This window comes from Cebus imitator, unplaced genomic scaffold (genome assembly GCF_001604975.1).
Source record: "Cebus imitator isolate Cc_AM_T3 unplaced genomic scaffold, Cebus_imitator-1.0 Scaffold76, whole genome shotgun sequence".
NCBI classification, from domain to species: domain Eukaryota; kingdom Metazoa; phylum Chordata; class Mammalia; order Primates; family Cebidae; genus Cebus; species Cebus imitator.
Genome location: NW_016107391.1, coordinates 2,214,011 through 2,220,230, shown reverse-complemented (window position 1 = coordinate 2,220,230; position 6,220 = coordinate 2,214,011).

Sequence of the window (6,220 nt, the reverse complement as noted above, 5' to 3'; positions counted from 1 at the left end):
TTTTTTGAGACACAGTCTTGCTCTGTCACCAAGTTGGAATGCAGTGGCACGATCTCGGCTCACTGCAACCTCCACCTCCTGGGTTCAAGTGATCCATGTAGCTGGGACTATAGGCCCGTGCCACTACACCCAGCTAATTTTTGTATTTTTAGTAGATAAGAGGTTCACCATGATGGTCTCAATCTCTTGACCTCATGATCCGCCTGCCTCAGCTCCCAAAGTGCTGAGATTATAGGTGTGAGCCACTGTGCCTGGCCACAAAGCCTTGTTTTAAATGGCTCAATGGCTATTTTGTAGACAACCATATAGAGTGCTATATGGTCATCTGAAGCCTTCAGAGGATTTGGCGATTAGACTGCCATAGGTAGTGGCTATTCGACCCCGCCAACCCCTGACTCAGGTAGAAGAAATGGAAGAGGAGTTCCAGGGTTTTTCAAAGTGTATTCTATTAGTTCTATTAACAACCCCCTTTTTCCCAGAGGCAAGGGGCAGGACACAGCTTCAACTTCTAAAATCTTCCAAAGTAGATCACATGGAATGTTGTCTCTAAAATCAAAATCATGTTTTCCTTGTAACTCCAGGAAGGAGGGGGGAAGTCAGATCTTAAACAGTTCTCAAATTAGAAACAGTCCCCCCTCCCTCCATGTTACACAGCCCAAGTCTTTCTCTTGTGGACTTACAGACTGGAGCTCTGCCAAAAATGTGAGCAAGAATTTGGCCCATTGTTACTTTAAATATCCTGTGTCGCAGGCCATCTAGGAATGTCTAAGCATGGGAATTTTCCTTTTGAGGTCTGGGATGCAGATATAAATAAACCGTTTGTTAGATTCTGTCTCCATCCTGCCTCTCCTAGCTTCAGTGGCCATGAATAAGCCAGCCTTGTAAATAACAGTTACCAGCCCACTCTGTGGGGGAGGCCAGAAGCGGAATCCATTAGGATCATTTCCCTTTACTCTTTAACAATAACTTCTACAGGCCAGGCGAGCTGGGGAGTAGCTATTTCCAAGGCTGCCCCACACATCTCTTGAAAATGCAGTCTGGGAGATCATGGTTTAACCTCATTCATTCTGGCCTTTCTGCCTCCATGTTAAAGTTTGAAGAGCTTGTATTTCTGGTAGACTGAATGAGAAGAAAGCTTTATTCCCATCTTCCTTATCACCTCTTCCCCCAAAGGATCTGCTGAAGTTAGCAGATGACACAGATGACCTGGTGGAGGCAGTTTATAGCTGTCTCTCTCCTAGCTCTGACTTCCCCAAGTTTCTTCGATCTTGGGTTGAGGAAAAACCAAACAACCTGCAAGCAGTGCTTTGAGTGAGACCAAAGGAGTCTTCCCTAGTCCCAGTTTCCCCATCTGGAAAATAAGGGCAATAATGACCTCTCTCACTTGGACTGTTGTCAGGGGTCAATGAGAGTCTATGTACAGCATTTGCCATGAGGTAAGAACTCAATAAAGGACAGAGAGCTGAGGGAGAAAGAGGAGGAAAGGGAGACAGAAATGGAGAAACGGAGGGCAGACAGAGGGAGATCTACAGTGAGATGCGGGGTGGGGACACATTAAGAGCACAGATCTAGAGAGACATAGGAAGGCAGAAGCTGAGATGATGTGAGAAGCACTTGAGGGGAAAAGAAGGAAGAAACTGGCCAGGCGCAGTGGCTTAAGCCTGTAATCCCAGCACTTTGGGAGGCCCAGGCCGGCGGATCACGAGGTCAAGAGATTGAGACCATCCTGGCCAACATGGTGAAACCCCGACTCTACTGAAAATACAAAAAAAATTTTTTGGGTGTGGTGGCACACACCTGTAGTCCCAGCTACCTGGGGGGCTGACGGAGGAGAATTGCTTGAACCCAGGAGGCGGAGGTTGCAGTGAGCTGAGATCACGCCACTGCACTCCAGCCTGGCGCCTGGCAACAGAACAAGACTCTGTCTCAAAAAAAAAGAAGGGAGAAACTGCTGATAAAGGGTCAGGGAAGCTCCACAGCCAAAAAAGGAAAAATTGTAACTCAGGTCCTCTAATAGTAAGCAGAGATCCAAACAAGGAGCAGGCAGTGCCTGCTGACTGGACTTTCCCGAGGGCCCTACAGCTGGTCACCCAGGTCAAGGTCAACCAGATCAACTAACTTTGACTAAGGGCCCAGTAGGTACCAGGAACAGGGCTGGGCTCAGGCTATGTAAGGAGCAAGACCATGATGGAGGGTGCATACATGCCAGAGTGAAGGAAGCATACAAGAAGCAGATATGTGAGAAATAGCTGGTCAGGAGAATTTTAAAGAGTGAAAAATGCTGCAGGGAAATTAAATCAGGTGATAAGGTAGCAAATGGTTCAGGTAGAGGTCAGGGAAGGTCTTAGAAAGTGATGTCTGAGAATGGGCACAGTGGCTCACTCCTGCAATCCCAGCACTTTGGGAGGCTGAGGCGGGTGGATCATGAGGTCAGGAGATAGAGACCATCCTGGCCAATATGGTAAAACCCCATCTCTAATAAAAATACAAAAAAATTAGCTGGGCGTGGTGGCACATGTCTGTAGACCCAGCTACTCAGGAGGCTGAGGCAGGAAAATTGCTGGAACCCAGGAGGCCGAGATTGCAGTGAGCCGAGATGGAGGCACTGCACTACAAACGGGGTGACAGTGTGAGACTCCGACTCAAAAAAGAAAAAGAAAGAAAGAAGAAAAGATACGGTTGAGCTGAAATTCGGTGGGAAATTTGGAGGTCTGAGCCTCAAATGTGGTCTTTCCTAGCAGGCTTCCTGGACCTAGTCCCTATATGCGCGCATGCCCACGCACACCATAAAAAACAGACCAAAGAAAAATCTGCAATTGTCCAAATAACACAAGACGGGGATGAACTGGATCTACAGGCCCAAAGTTTTTCAGAACTAAAGACGCCTGTCACATGGCATAAGCAAGAGCAGGAAGGGGCTGCCAGGCCCCTAAGAAGCCGTCCCCAGGGAGGGGGGAGGCAGACAAATGGCCCTGATAGAGACCCCCAGCTGTGTGCTGTTTTCCTTCCTAATGATAGCGCCCAGCTCACTGAATCACCCGGGCTTCCTCTAACAGCAGAGAAACTTCACACTTCCCAGCCCTGCAGGCCCCCAACCCACCTCTGCCTTGGCAAGGGGTCACAGGACCATGATCTACATACAAAGAAAAGCTTAGGGGTAGGGGGTTCAAGGGGAGCCAGGGAAAGCGTTCCAGGCAGGAAGCCTCCCCTTGACCCAGGAGTACAAACTGGGTTGGAACTGCTGTCTTCAGGTCAAAGCTGCCAAAACAAAGTTAAAGGTGTAAAAACAAAGTGAGAAGGTCACGCAGCTATGGGCCTCTCTCTGGAACCTAGGGGTGCGGGTGAGATGTGCGTGTGAAAAAGACTTGACTAAAAAGCACTTCTCAACCATTTTCATCGCAGATGTCCCTCCACTGCCATAAAAGAGCGTGGGAAGGGTGGGTACACACCATTCGGAGATTCGGCGGCGGCTGCTTTCATTTATTCTGTAAACACCTATTTTTGCCTGTTTTAACCAAGCCGAAGTCTCGGCTTTCCCTCCCAACCTGCTTTTCCTACAGCTTTCCTCATCTCAGTAAAGATTCAATTTACCCAGTGGCTCGGGCCAAAAATCTTGGGCTCATTCTTGACTTCTCTCTTTACTTCTTACCCTACATCTGATCCAGCAGCAAAATCGTATTGACAATTAAAGGTGCACATTCAAATGATCGGATCTTTTCTCACCACCTCTGCCAAAACAGATGCAGAATCCTGTCAGTTCTCACTGTCTCCACGTCTGCCACCACCCTCCCCTGAATTATCTTTAAACGGGTCTCCCCCTGCCTCCCCAGGGAATCCGCTGAGAGCTGTTACCAGCAGTGTGGCCTTGGGCTACTTCACCCCTCTGCTCTTCAGTCTCTGCACCTGAACAGGGGAGAACCCCTCCCTCATGAGACACTTGTGAAGATGACATAAAAGAAATCATGGCCTTCCAAGACTGCCTGGTATATAGGAAGTCCTGCTATTCTGATTTGTCTGTTGTTTCACTTAGCACACTGGCTGTTTAACAGTCATCTCTTCTCACTAGATTGGGTGCCACTGGGAGGCAGGAGCCATGCCTAACACCTAGCACAAAATCAGAAGTTACTCCTTCGCTCAAACAATCCCCCTCCCCCCGCCATCTCTGTGGCTTCTGTTTTCCTTTAAAACTGTATCTGAATTCCACATAGTGGCCCACAGGCTCCAACTGACCTGTCCCTGACTGTATCTCTCCCACCCGCCCTACCTCTTACTCACTTCCTTCCTGACACATGGCCTTCCTCAGACTCCTTCCATCACACCAGCATGTTCTGTCTCAGGGCCTTTGGATGTGCTGGTCCTTTCGTCTGGAAAGCTCTTTGGCCACATATTTGCATGGTTCACTCCTTCACTTCATTCAGCTTTGTTTAGTTGCCACCTCCTCAGAAAGGCCTTATCTTTTTTTTATTTTTTGGAGACAGAGTCTCACTCTGTCACCCAGGCTTAAGTACAGTGGCGTGATCTCGGCTTACTGCAACCTCCACCTCTCAGGTTCAAGCGATTCTCCTGCCTCAGCCTCCTGAGTAGTTGGGATTATAGGCACCCACCACCACACCTGGCTAATTTTTGTATTTTTAGTAGAGATACAGTTTCACCATGTTGGCCGAGCTGGTCAAAAACTCCTGACCTCAGGTGATCCACCCGCCTCCGCCTCCCAAAGTGCTGGGATTACAGGCATGAGCCAGCATGCCCAGCCAGAAAGGGCTTATCTGACCTCCCTGTCCAAAATATTCAGTCCTTCAACCTCCTACCTCCCCTTAGCCTAGTTTATATTTCATCACTACCTGCTCTAATATTTACATTTTTTGTTGTTTATTGTCTGTCTTGTCTACTGGAATGTAAGCTCTATGAGGGCAAGGAGTTTGTCTCTGCTTAGCATTATATTCCCAGTGCCCAGGAACCTGACTTATGGTAGGTACTTAATAAAAATGTGTTGAATGAATGAACAAAGGAATGAATTTACTGGGCGTTCATGCACCACAGCACTGTATAAAGCAATTTACATATTATATACACATTTGTTCATCCTCACAATTATTATCACTGCAAAGTGTGACTCCCCCCTTTTTGTTGAGACAGGGTCTCACTCTTTCACCCACTCATACCTCACTGCAGCCTCGACCTCCTGGACTCAAGTGATCCTCCAGCCTCAGCTTCCTGGGTAGCTGGGACTACAGAGGCTGGCTAATTCTTTTTTTTTTTTTTTTTTTTTGGTAGAGATGGGGTTTCTCCATGTTGTCCAGGCTGGTCTCGAACTCCTAAGCTCAAACAATTCGCTCATCTTGACCTTCCAACGTGCTGGGATTACAGGCATGAACCACTGTGCCTGGCCCATTTGACTCCCATTTTAAAGGCAAAGGAAACCAGGTTAAACTCTGAGCTTTGCACAGCAGAGAGAACCTTCCACACGCTGCTCCCTCTGCCTAGAATCCCCTGCTTCCTGTTCACTCCTGCCTGATGTACTTGACCTTCAAGGTCAACTCAGACATCTTTCCTCCATGCAGCCTCTCCTGTGTCAGGCTGGTCAGGTGTCCCTCTGCCACTTAGTGCAGGCTGCCTGGCTTCGCACCCCACCTCCTACAGCTGGGTGGCCTAGGGGAGGTTAGTCTTGCATTTTAGTCTCTGCAGCTAAAAGGAGGGAAAATAATACCTGCTTTGCGAGACAGTTGTGAGGATTAAATAAGGTAAGTGATGACCTTCAGAGAGTGCCTGACATGTAGTAAGTGCTAGTGTTATGATGTGCCTGCGTTTCATTGACCATGCTGTGTTAAAACTGTTTAATGTCCATCCCCTTTGTTACGGTTTGAATGTTTATGTCCCCTCCAAAATTCATGTTAAAACTTAATCCTCGATGCAACGGTATTAAGAGGTGGGACCGTGGGGCGAAGTGGCTCACGCCTGTAATCCCAGCATTTTGGGAGGCCAAGGCGGGTGAATCATCCTGAGGTCAGCAGTTTGAGACTGGCCTGGCCAACATGGTGAAACTCGGTTTCTACTGAAAATAAAAAATTAGCTGGGTGTGGTGGCGTGCGCCTGTAATCCCAGCTACTCAGGAGGCTGAGGCAGGAGAATCACTTGAACCCAGGAGGTGGAGGTTCCAGTGAGCAGAGACTGTGCCACTGCACTCTAGCCTGGGTGACAGAGTGAGACTCTGTCTCAAAAA